Source organism: Tamandua tetradactyla, chromosome 12 (genome assembly GCF_023851605.1).
Source record: "Tamandua tetradactyla isolate mTamTet1 chromosome 12, mTamTet1.pri, whole genome shotgun sequence".
In the NCBI taxonomy this organism is placed as follows: Eukaryota; Metazoa; Chordata; class Mammalia; order Pilosa; family Myrmecophagidae; genus Tamandua; species Tamandua tetradactyla.
Window position 1 is genome coordinate 59,282,241 of NC_135338.1, and position 12,392 is coordinate 59,294,632.

The 12,392-nt window shown below is 39.3% G+C and overlaps 1 long non-coding RNA gene across 1 annotated transcript in view; it reads left to right on the forward strand.

Annotated features, from left to right (window-relative positions):
- LOC143651536 (uncharacterized) overlaps positions 1-10,835 on the forward strand; it is a 40,975-nt gene extending 30,140 nt beyond the window's left edge. The window contains exon 3 of the long non-coding RNA XR_013160018.1: positions 10,677-10,835. This is a non-coding gene — a long non-coding RNA (uncharacterized LOC143651536). The remainder of the gene's footprint in view (positions 1-10,676) is intronic.
- Positions 10,836-12,392: the final 1,557 nt, after the last annotated feature.

Below are 12,392 nucleotides of genomic sequence, written 5' to 3' on the forward strand. Positions count from 1 at the left end.
TTAAAAAAACATCATGAGAAAAGAAAAACCTTAGATCAATATCCCTATGATCATTTATGCAAAAATCATTAATAAAATGTTAGCTAATAAAATCCAGTTGTACCAAGTGACCAATAAACTTTATCCTAGGAATGAAAGTTGGGTTGACATTAAAAAAGAAAAATAATCAATATAATTTACCACCTTAATGGAGTAAAGGAGAAAAATATCAAATGATTATTTAAATAGATGAAGATAAAAAAATTAATAAAATTAAATGTGTTCATGATAAAAATGTTCAGCAAGCTAGAAAATAGAAGGAAACTTTATCAAACAAATAAAGGGCATCTATAAAAAAAAACTTAAAATTGCCATCATATTTATGTAGAAATATATGTTTTCCTTTACGATTGAGAACGATGCAAGAATGTCCTTTCTTTACCCTTTATTCAACATTATATTGGAGTCTCTAGCTGGAGAAGTGAAGCACAAAAAAAAATGTAGAGAGGCACAAAAATTGGAAAGAAAAAAGTAGAATTTTTTACATTTGCAGTTGGGAAAATTACATACATAAAGATCCTAACAGCTTAAAAAATAAAAAATAAAACAAAAAAATGCTAAATGAAATAAACAAACTAGAATTAAAATGTGAGTTTGACAAGATCACAGGATACATGCTCAATATGGAAGAATGTGTTTTATTTAAAATACTAGGAGTAGATAATGGATGGAAAATGAAATTTAAAAGCACTATTTACCACAAAATGCATGAAATACTTAGGAATAACCTAAACAAAAATAAGCAAAAATTCTGATCACCGAATACTCCAAAAGTTGAGGAGAGAAATTAAAGAAATACAAGGAGAGGCATACTATGCTCATGGATTGTAATAAATAGTATAGTTAAAGTTCCCTGGGAAGAAGTATAAGGGAGCTTTCTGGTGTGATGGAAATTGAGAGGGTTTTAGCTTTTGTGGATACATACATTCATCATAACTTACTGAAATATACAGATAAGATCTGTGCATTTCATCAAATGTATTATAACCTCATTAAAATATTTTTAATTAACAAGGGAGAAGAAAAAGCAGAACACAGCAAAATTATGTAATGCCTATTCATAAGTAATACCTGATTCAAATTGACCTGTGCCATATCCAAGTCATTTCATATTATATTCTTTCTTGTATCATTAAGTGAAAATCATGTATTTTCTTCAACCTCCTTTGTTTTCTTCTTCTCTCAGATAATTCTCAAAAGAGAACACACACACACACACACACACACACACACACACACACACACACACACACACATCTCAATATCTCTAGGGACCGGAAACACCAGCTCTCTCAAACTTCAATCGCCAGCATCAGGCAACTGTGGATTCCTAAATTCACAATCATGGAACGATCTGGTGCATAAGCCTCACCCTCAGAGGAGTAAACAGCTATAACTCCAAGGCTCTATGCTCTGATATTTCCAGAACCAATCTTATTATTTAAACATTACCATTTGTCTCATTCACCATGGCAACCCAATTTTTAGGTCATCCATCATTACTTAATCTTTTAGCTCCACATTGCTCTGGAGCCGCCCCTAATCAGACCCTCTATCTCATCATTATGTGCTAATAAAAACCCAGCAATGCTATGCTCTGAAACTCATAGTATGCCAGCAAATTGAAGGCATGTACTATATCCTCAATTTCTTTTTTTGAAAATTTTCATCATCTTCTTGTTCATACCTAAATTTGGTAGTTGTTTTTTTTTGAACATACTATTTCTACCACAGAATTATTGAATGGGAGTCAGATTTTCTTCCACATCCCATATATCTTAAAGCCTGAGCCCTGAGTGCATATGCTCTGTATTCCCCAATGCCACTTCCAAGACATCCTCTCTTCTTTCCACATTAAAATCATTGAAGTGTGTACATATCATCAGAGTTTGCTATTATCCTTCTCATTGCTGTCATTTATTAATAATCTGTTTCTCCCCATTATTCATTGATTACTTGAGCAACTGGCACCCTGCCTTCTTCTCTCTTACTTTTCCAGTCATCATTATTAGTAACTTTAAAGACCTCTTATTCCTTGAACATCCATTCTGTTTGGTAGAGGTCATCAGCATTACCTGGGAACTTGTTAGAAATGCAAATTTTCAGGTTCTACTACAGCTTTACTAAATCAGAAAGTCTTGGTGGTTGGAGTCCAGGAATCTGTGCTTTTATAAACCTTTTGGGTGATTCTGATGCCTGCTATTGTCTGAGAATGACTGCTATAAGGAGCTTATCCTTCATCCTAGCTCAGGTATCTACCCATGTGGTCCTGCCTTTAAGCTGTCATCACCAATCGCTTCACCATCTCTGGAAACCTAGCATCAGCCATTCAGCACACTCTATCAAGCTTCCAAATAAATCCAGTCCTCCCAGATCAGAAATTCTCCAGCCACCTTACAACCTCCAGCCCATATAATACACTTTTCCAATTATCTGTATTCTGTGGTTGTCATTAAGAATATACTTTTTCAGTTATCTGTATTTTGTGATTGTCATTAAGGCTATTTCACAAATAAATGATTATTCTCATTGGTGAAACATGGTAAAACTGCTCTTCTACCATCTCTTTAAATTAAGATGAAGCCTTGTGATTTATTTTGATAAATGAAATGTGAGCAGAAGTGACATGTGACATTTAAGTGCCAAGGAAATCATTGACCCTCTCTTCTGCCTCCTTCAATGACTCTGGAAGCAAAGGTCAAGATGGAACCTTCATCAGTCCATGTCCTTGAGTGGCCAAAATGAACAAAGGCCATTTCCAGCCAGCATGGGAAATAAAATTTTGTTGTGATTGGCCGTTGAGATTTGGGCTTATTTCTTATCACAGCATAACCCAGTCTCTTTTGACTGGTATAGTCTATCACTATGTATGGACTTCCTTCTTTAATTAAGATTCCATGACCCTAACAATTCCTTGAAAACAGTCTTCACTCTCTTGCCCCATCTCTGCTCATCAGGTTCCCCTAGTAACTCACCATCCTCCAAAACATAATTATAGTTGATTGCCCACTTTCTCTGCATCCTCATCAAAGTAGTTGATTATTGCTGGAGAAATTACAAAACTGGACTTAATGGATTCATTTCAATACATAGTCATGTATCTGGAATAGGCATTTAACAAGCTAGACAATCTTTCTACATTTGCTTAGTAAACTACTTTCCCAATCTAGAGATGACAGTATCACATCTTCTCTTTCCACAAATATCTACCCCTTGCCCCCACCATACTCTTTGCCTATGACCTCACCTACAGATGTAAAGCACTCCATCTTAAAATTACCAGAGACACCTTCTTAACTATTTCTGTATCCACAGATCCTGGTTTCCTCCCATTTAATGGGGAAGCACTCTATCTCATTCCCAAGACAAACTCTGCTACTTGATCTCCATGCCCCATGCCCTCTTGCCTTCTCAGAGTCTGGCTTCCTCCATATTTTCTCAATCCATGAGGCAAAACCAATTGCTCCTTCTCTACTAAATCATTCTCATAAGCCCAACATTGACTATAAAATCATCCATCCAAATAAGACCTTCCATGTGCCCACATTCCCTCCAACAACCACCCCCTTTTCCTGTTGACTTTCACAGTAAGAATCCCAAGATATCTATATAGGAATTGCAGTGCCCCTACCCCCTCAATCTCCCCTTCACATGCCATGTATGTCACCTCCTCAGAGAGAGGCATTCTAAGCTAAAGTAGCCTACTCCTCAAACTCTATCATAATATGGCAGTTTTCTGATCATAGGCTTATTAATACTTGAAATTGTGTGTCTTTGCATCCACTTACTTGGGTATACACTTATTTGTCCTCTTGAATTGGGGGCAGGACCTTTGGCTGTAGACACGGCCCCTCCACAGCTTGGACCCTACCTTGCTAGGAAGAGCCTGTGTTTTGCATGGCTAAAGGCTTAATGACTGAACTTTACAAGCAAGTTGCATTCAGCTTGAATCCATACTGAAAACAGTAACAGGCTCTAAAGGTGCGTCTTTCTCTGCAGAAATGTAGTTCTGGCTGAAAACAACACTTAACGATTTATATTACAAAGTAGGGGCTTAACTTTGCTTCTAAAACACCTGCATTCTCAGATTTGCCCAGGAACACCAGGGAGGATATTTGCTTAATATCCTTCACCCTGTAAGTGATGTTTCCAAACAGAAGAGTCACTTCCACCAAAGGCCAATTCCAGCCTCCAGCCTCCAGTGCTGGGAAGGGGAAGCTGCCTAGAGCTTTGAAAGGACAGAAATTTTTTGCTTGGTCTCTGAATTGTTGTGTTGTTAGGGTGATTTGGTTTTTGTTTTCTGCTACCCCTACCCATCAAGGAAAAGAAAAACTAAAATCCTGCATCGTGCTTCCAGTCACGGCACCCTTGAGCTAAATATTCAACGCACTCCTGTTGTTTCCTTAGGATCATTTTCCAGATGCAGGTCTGAGGTGTCCAAGGGAAGGTGCATTTTAAAAGGTTTTAAAACAGAATGCCAAATTGCCCTCCAGAAAAGCAGAAACAGTTTTTCCTTTCCCAAGCCAGGTCTGAGAGGAACAACTGCCCTGTAGCCTTGCCTACACTCAGCACTCTTCTCTGCCTTTCCAATTTTAACACCAGGGTATCTTTTCCTTGGTAGGGGAGCAGCAGAGTTGGCTGGCGCCCTGCTCTCCCATTTCCACAGGTGCTAAAACTCTTCCCGACATCCTTACCACACTGCCCACATGTGTTTGATGGCAGACCCAAGCCACCTCTTCTCCCTGGCCAGGGTTCTGAGCCCCTTATAAACCAACTCAGACTCTGCCTCTTTGAGACTGAGGTCCGGGAGGCCCACTCTCCACCCTGGGCTCCCTGATCCACCACCCTCTCCACTTCTAATTCCATCTCCTCCCAGCAGCCTCCACAATAATGGACGCATTTTCAGCTTTCTCAGGTCGGGCAACTTATCAAAGAGAACTCAGAGGTCTCACGCAGAGCTGCAAGTGATTCTTAGCAGCTTACCACACCAGTACATCATGCAGGGACTTGTGCTCCATTTTCATGGATTAGGGGCTCTGCCAGTGCCTTGAAAATAAAGTCCCTGTCCAATATACTTGGGGCTGCACTGAGCTGCAGAAACTTTCTAAGGCAAACAGGCTTTCTTCTTTTATTTTCCTCCAAATTTTATTACTCTTTTGGGGAAGATAAGGATGCAATATACAATTCATTGCCACTAGAATTTACAGGGCTAAATAAATCTGTGACATTACCATTAGCTGTAGGATAAAGAAGGTGATGGAACCACAGGCATCTGGTTTATACCACCATGTTCCCATCGGGTGGCTAATCTCATTCCTGCTCTTGCGAACACGTTATTAATAATAACAGTAATGATGTCCACCAAGGGAGTGGGGGCTGTGGCCAGGCCCTTGGCTCGGGGTCTTATCAGTATTGTTTCCTGGAATCCTCGCAGCATTAGAAAACATTGGCCTCTACACTGGACTGATGGAAAAAACAAGACTCAGAAAAGATAAATCACAAGATGTAAATCTTTATTCTTCAAAGTGGGGTTCAAGGACTGTCAGTGTGAGCATAACCCATGGGGGAGTTTGTGAGAAATGCCCAGCCTCAGACCCCACCCCAGACCTACAGAACCCAAATCTGCATTTGAACAATCTCACAGTGGACTCTTATGCGTCTTATAGTTGGCAAAACAATGCTATAGGTCATGCGTTCTCATCATGAGAGAACCTGGAATTCGAACCCTGGTCTCAAGGATTCCCAAAGCCTGACTTTCTTTCAGTTATGTAGGGCTATTTCTCACATCATGGAAAAATAGAGAAGTTCTCTAGCTTCAGAAGGACATTATTATTGTACAACTCTTGTACCATTATTTTGCTGGAAGTGGGTGGGTGGGTTATATGTGCGAGTTATTGACTATCAGTGCTGGAACATAGCTAGCGTGGTGGCAATATCTCTGCTGTAATGGGGTACAAAAATAAAGGTGTTTTCATGAATAAAGAATGTCTGTCCATCACATGTTCATCTGTGACACTAAAGGATTATTTACCTATCATTAAGACATGAATGCTTTATCTGGTACTCTTTTGCCTGTAGCAGAAGTCACATTAAACATACAAACTATTCTGCTGCCCTTCCATTAGGTTGCTTTCCAATCCTACATAATATAATATAATATAGTGATGGGAAAGAAGAACCCAAGGTAATTTGTTAAGCAATCTTTCCATTTTCAGTCCCCTGCCCTTACTTGAGTTTGATGGAAGGAACTAAATCCAAAACACTGTGTGTCACTTAGATCTTCAATGGCTATGCCCATATCAGTGTAGAATCTATAGCACAATTAGAGTGAACATTTGAAAAATCTTTATTGCTTATAAAACGATAGTTTTCTCCTCAATGATGCACTCATCCATATGCCATCTGTGGTGGGTTAAATTATGTACCCCAGAAAATCATGTTCCTAATTCATTCTTATGGATGTGAACACACTGCAAATAGAATCTTTGAAAATATTATTTTTACCAAGGTGTGGCCAACTGAATCAGAATGGGCTTTAATCCTGGAAGCCTTCTAAGGGAAAAACCAGGGAAGCAAGATGCTTGAAGTCAAGAGAACCTGGAAGAGAAAGGGGAAGATGCTGAGTATTGCCACGGGATGGAAAAGCCAAGGACCCAAGGACCGCCAGCCCTCATCCCTAGAATGCCACAGTCTTTGGGAAGAAAGCATCTCCTTGCTGAGACCTCAGTTTGGACTTTCAGTCTCAAAAATGTGAGCCAGTAAGTTCCCATTGTATGGTTTGTGTCTAAGCAACCGGGAAACTAAGGCACTATCCACGTGGGTTGGCCAGGACAGTCTAAGGTGTTTTGCATCTCCCCAGTGTAATTGCTTCCCTGCCTCCCAAACAACCCCCATCCCCCACTTTCTTCAGCATGGACATGCTCCAGTTTTGCAAGGGTTTAATAGAGATATTTTCACTGTGAATTCAGCCTTGTCTTTTGTCTGCCTGTTTTATTTATTTTCAACTTTTAATATGTTAGTACTCGCTTACAGAAACAGCAGAAAGCAATCTCTCTTCTTTAATAATGAATATACAATGTTTCCTTGCTGTCTTATTCTCTATATTCCCTAATAACTACAAAAGAAGGCAAGAAATAAATTCCCTTATATTGGACACTTACTAGGTGCCTTGATACTTTACGTCTATCATATTACTTAGCTTCCAGACAACACTCTGAAACTGGTGTTATGAAACCCACTTTGCAGTTAAGAAAACTGATGCTTACAGTCTGCTAATAAGAAGCAAGTAAAATCCTTTAATATGATTTTTTTTGTAGTTATACCAACAGCACTGAGGAAATTACTATTAATTTTTAAACAAGGATTATTATTCTTTCATGTAGAAAATTCATGTTCCTTATTGAAGCCAAACTCTGCATTTATTTAGTCCAGTCTCACTTTTTTGGCTGTTGGTTCTTTTCATCTCACACCAAGTTGTAACTAAATCACAGATCCTTGTGCATTTTTATCCATTATGAATACAAACGGTTTCTTCAAGACTTTTGAGATAGTTCAAATTGAAAAAAAGAAAGAAAGAAAAGGAATTATATCCGGAGCATATCACTTCAAATTTGACTTATTGTAATTGCCTTCTTGCCGCACAATTTATCATTGATTATAAAATTATAGAGTGTAGTTGGCTACTAGAGAATTTTGAGCACGCCGAGATGACAAGGAGCACTTGAGCAGACAAACTCTATCTGCAAGCAGGTGGAGACAAGTGTTTACACGATGAACTCTGGGGATGTGAAGCCACAGGGGTTTTTCCCTACATCAGGAGAAAAGTCAATGGGAGATTAATAGCAAGGGAATGGGTTGTGGCTACTCTGAATTGTTCCCATCTTGAAGAGGAGAAATAATATTTGTGGAGCAGAATTTCTAAGAATCTTAGCTGCTGTGATGGAGGGGACAGCAGTGTGCTAGCAAAATATTCAATAAGCAGAGCTCCAAGGGAAACCACCCTTGCTTTATAGCATTTGCTGGTTTCTAAGGTGTAAACCTATTGACCACAGTTGATGGCCACCAATGGTATGACACTGATTCGGTAAGACATATGCATTGGTGGTGCTCATAAGCAGGTGCCTGCTGGCTCTAGCATGCCACTGGATGGAGGTCCTTTTATTCCACTTTAACTGGGTGGTACCCTGTTGTTAGTTTGCTTCCTCTAAGAAGGAGATGTCAAAACTGAATCTGTACTGTACAGGGAACGTCCTGAGAAGGATATTTTACTTAATACAGTACAGGGAATGTCCTGAGAAGGATAAAGAGAAGAGGGAACATGAGTAGGAGGGGGGTGGGGGCTTCAGAGTGAGACGCAGGTCTGACAACCCTGAAAGGAGAGAGAGAAAAGAAGAGTGTGAGTTAGGAGGAGGAGTGCAGCACAGAGGAAGTTCTGGCCAGGCTGATGGGGAGCCTCAGGGTGAAGACCCCCTTTAGTGGAGTCTGCTGGAGGCAGAAATCACTGGCTCAGGTTGCCCCCAATAAAACCTCTGGTCATTGGCTTTGAGCACTCAGGGTAAGATGCCGTGCTGTGAATACCATGGCAAACACCAGACAGGAAAGTTACAGCAACTGAAGAGTGTCAGCTAATTACATTTCTCACAGCAGGCTTTCTCTTGAAAGAACACTGCTCAGCCACATCCAGGGCTACCACACACCTGAACCCAGAAGGGATCGAAGGTAAAGGTAGAGCTGTGCCTCTGAGGGTGGGCCATGGATTTCCTGTATCAGAACCCCCTGTGTTACTTATGAGGATTACAGATTTCTGGGATGTCCTGACCTGCTGCATCAAACAATCTCTGCTTAGGACTGAGATGACTCTTCCTTCATTTCTAACAAACTTCCAAGGTGATTTTTGTTTTGTTTTGTTTTGTTTTTGCTGATCAAAGCATAGAAGAATAATTACTGGCTTCAGAATCTGATTTTGCCAAACAATCATAGGGGAAAAAACACTTTAATTCTTTAACTTCAATTTCTCCATCTATAAATGGAGGTAATAATAAAATGATCACTGAATTTTAGTTTGCATTTTGAAAGACTTATTTCTGACAACAAATTACAGGAGTAGTTGTCTGTTAAGTAATCATTATTTGAGACAGTAAAATTGAGTCATAATCTCCAGTCTTCTGGACGCGCTTGCATTCATAAATTGTACAAGAGAATTAAGAATTATGTAAATCACTAAAATACAGGTTCCTAATGCCACAGGTTTATCCTGGAGGCTATTGGCCTGAGCAATCCAGACTCTAAGCATGAAACAGATGCATATTTTAGAAACATTTCCTAACAAAATAGCATATAGTAGAAAGGACATAGTCTTTGGAGCCAAATAGAACCAATTACTTAAATTTTCTGAGTCTTAGCTTACCACTCTGTAAAATTATTACACCACCTCCTTATTGTCAGTTTCCTAATGAAGGATGAAAAGAACTCATGACATATTAACACAGGTGATTGCAGTGAAAAGAACACTTGATACTTTTAATGTGGTAATCCAATTTCTCAGAGTCTATGGCAAAGGAATAATATAGAATACTGTCAAGCTTCTTGCAATGATGTTCATTACAGAATTATTTATCACTGAAATAAAAAACACTTGGAAATAATTTGTCTTTTTTTTAAAAAAAGAAAAAATATAATTGACTTAGCCATCATTCCTCTTCATCCATGGTCCTTGCCCTGGATGTATATTAGCACTACCCAGAAGCTTAAATAAATATTGATGGCTGTATTCACCCATTGCCAAGGTTCTGAATGAATTTGTTGGGGAAGAGGTTTCCCACGCATTGGAGTTTTGTGAGAGCTTCCCTGTTATTCCAGTGCATTGCATCGCAAATATTATAGAATGATTCACAACCATGAAAATAATGTTACTGAAGGTTTATAATAATGTACATAAGATGTATTCTAACTAAAAATATACGAAGCACAAACACAGTCGAAAATATACCTAAGTAAAAGATTAGAAAGAAATTTAAAATAATTATTGCTACTTCCAAGCATTGAGATGGTTGATTTTTTTTTATCTTTCTTTTTCCCTAACTTTGAAAACTTTCTTCCATGGGCATTTGTATTTTTTAAATGATTATAAGGGGAACATGGGCATAGAGTGTGTGATTATCCATAAGCAGACATTCCAGCTGCATCCTAAAGTAACTAGTAAGGGACCCAACCCCTCTGCTACTCTCCACTCCGGTTGTTAGTTGTTCTCTTTCGTTCAACAGCTCTTCCAGGATGGGTCCCGTGCCATTGCATTGCTGCGGCACCAGCTCATAGAACCGAGCTTGGCATAGAGTCAGTGCTCAATAACTATTGTTAAATGAATAATGGAATGTCTACCTGACACTTCAATGATAATTGGCAGTTTAAATTGCACACACCCTCACTTCATAACTTAGGGACAACAAGCACTGAAGATCTTGTATTCTACCAAGGTGTGTGCTGATAGCTGTAGAACCCTGATATAATGAGACTGCTTATTCATTCTATTGGTTTGAGGATGATTTTTAATGTGTCCATAAAGAGTGCTTTTCAAGTTTAATTGCAGCACTACCCTCTTCATACTCACCCTTATCTTTGACTGAACTTTTCTCACTCAGGTTTTTATGACCCCTTCACACATAATAAAGCATCCAAACAACTTTTTCACGTCATCTTCAATGAATTCAGAGAATTGAACAGTGTGTGCCTGCCTCTACACAGTTTATGGTGTCCACTTCATTCTCCAAGGCTAAAGCGAATCGGGTGATAAATATCTGTCTGACTCTGGTGAGTATGATAAACTGTGTGCTTCCAGGATCCACTCGCCCCTCATAACTTACAAACCGAGAGAAAGAACTTTCCAAGACTTCCTTGGTTTTTTCCTCTATTAATTCTACCACATTTCCCAACAACGAGATTCCCCCCTGTGTGATCGAATTTCCAATAAGAACACACACCTTTACATACACATACAGCAACAGTTGTAGTATGTGTCAGTAGACCATAATTGTTATAAATCTGAAGAAAGCGAAGGGAATTAAAACAGACAACATTGAAAATAGAACTAACGCAAAACAGAGATATCCTGAAACAAGAAGGGGGACCTGGTTCTCAAGTTGTCAGTGCCACTTAATGAGTCATGTGACTGCTGACAAATATCAAGAGACTCCAAGACTCAGTTTCTCATCTTGAAAATGAATGTCAAGAAGTTCATAGACATTTTCACTTGCAATTTTAAACTCAATCTCAGAATGCTGAATGGCACATAAGGATACACTTCATTCACTCATTTATTCAGCCAACAGTTGATGGGTGCCACTTATATGGCAGGGGCTATTGCAGACAAGGCACTGTCAACCTTAGATCCAGGCACCTGGGGACCCCCCACTAGATGCTGCACTCTTGAAGTTCCCCGCTACTTACCCTTCTCTGGCTTTCCCACTCCTCTCAAAGTGATGAATTTCTGAGGCCAAAGGAATCAGCCAACCCAGAGCAGGCTTCCCCCTTTAGGATCACAGTTCTGTAATCGAAGACCCCAGAATTCCTTTCCAAAAGTCTGGACCCTACTTCCATGGCCTGTATGGGCCTCTTCCTTGGCTCATCATCCTGGGAGTATGTTGTCACCAGTGGTAGGGGACATCAGTCCTACGGATGTACTCAGTGGTCCACAGCCTGGAAGGAGGTCCTTGATGGCACAGGATGGAGGCAGGAGGGGAAAGGGAAGCAGAGACACAGCTTGCTTCTCTTTTTATACTCTTATCCCCACCCTGCAAATAGTAGGGTGGCCCTGACTGAGGAAGCAGTGTTACTGAAACAAATTCTTGCCCTCATGAACATATTTAGGTAGGAAAGAGGGTAGCTATTAAACAAATAGATTAAAATATTGCATATGATTCATATTCATGATAAATATTAAGTATTTTATTAGGTAAAGTAAAATAGTTATAATAATTGTGCCATTGCTGAGTTTTCTTTTACACACATATTTCTCTTATTGTATCATTAGTTTTCAAGAAAAATATGATCATTGGGGAAAACACCAAAAAAATATAAAGAATAAAATTAAAACACTCATATATGTCCACTGTTTTTTTTTTGTACTCCCTACTAAATTTTACTCTTTGCAATGTCTTCTAACATATATGACCATAGTTGGTATAGCATACCTGTTAGGAAGGGATTGGCAGACCCACTTCACAGGTGAACAGACTGAAGCTTAGGGAGAGTATTGATGTTGCCCAACGTTATTCAGCTGGTAATTGGCAGAACGGGCTTAAACTTGCATCTTTGGAATCCAGATTGCATGCCTCATAGTTGTTTCTGCCAGACTAATT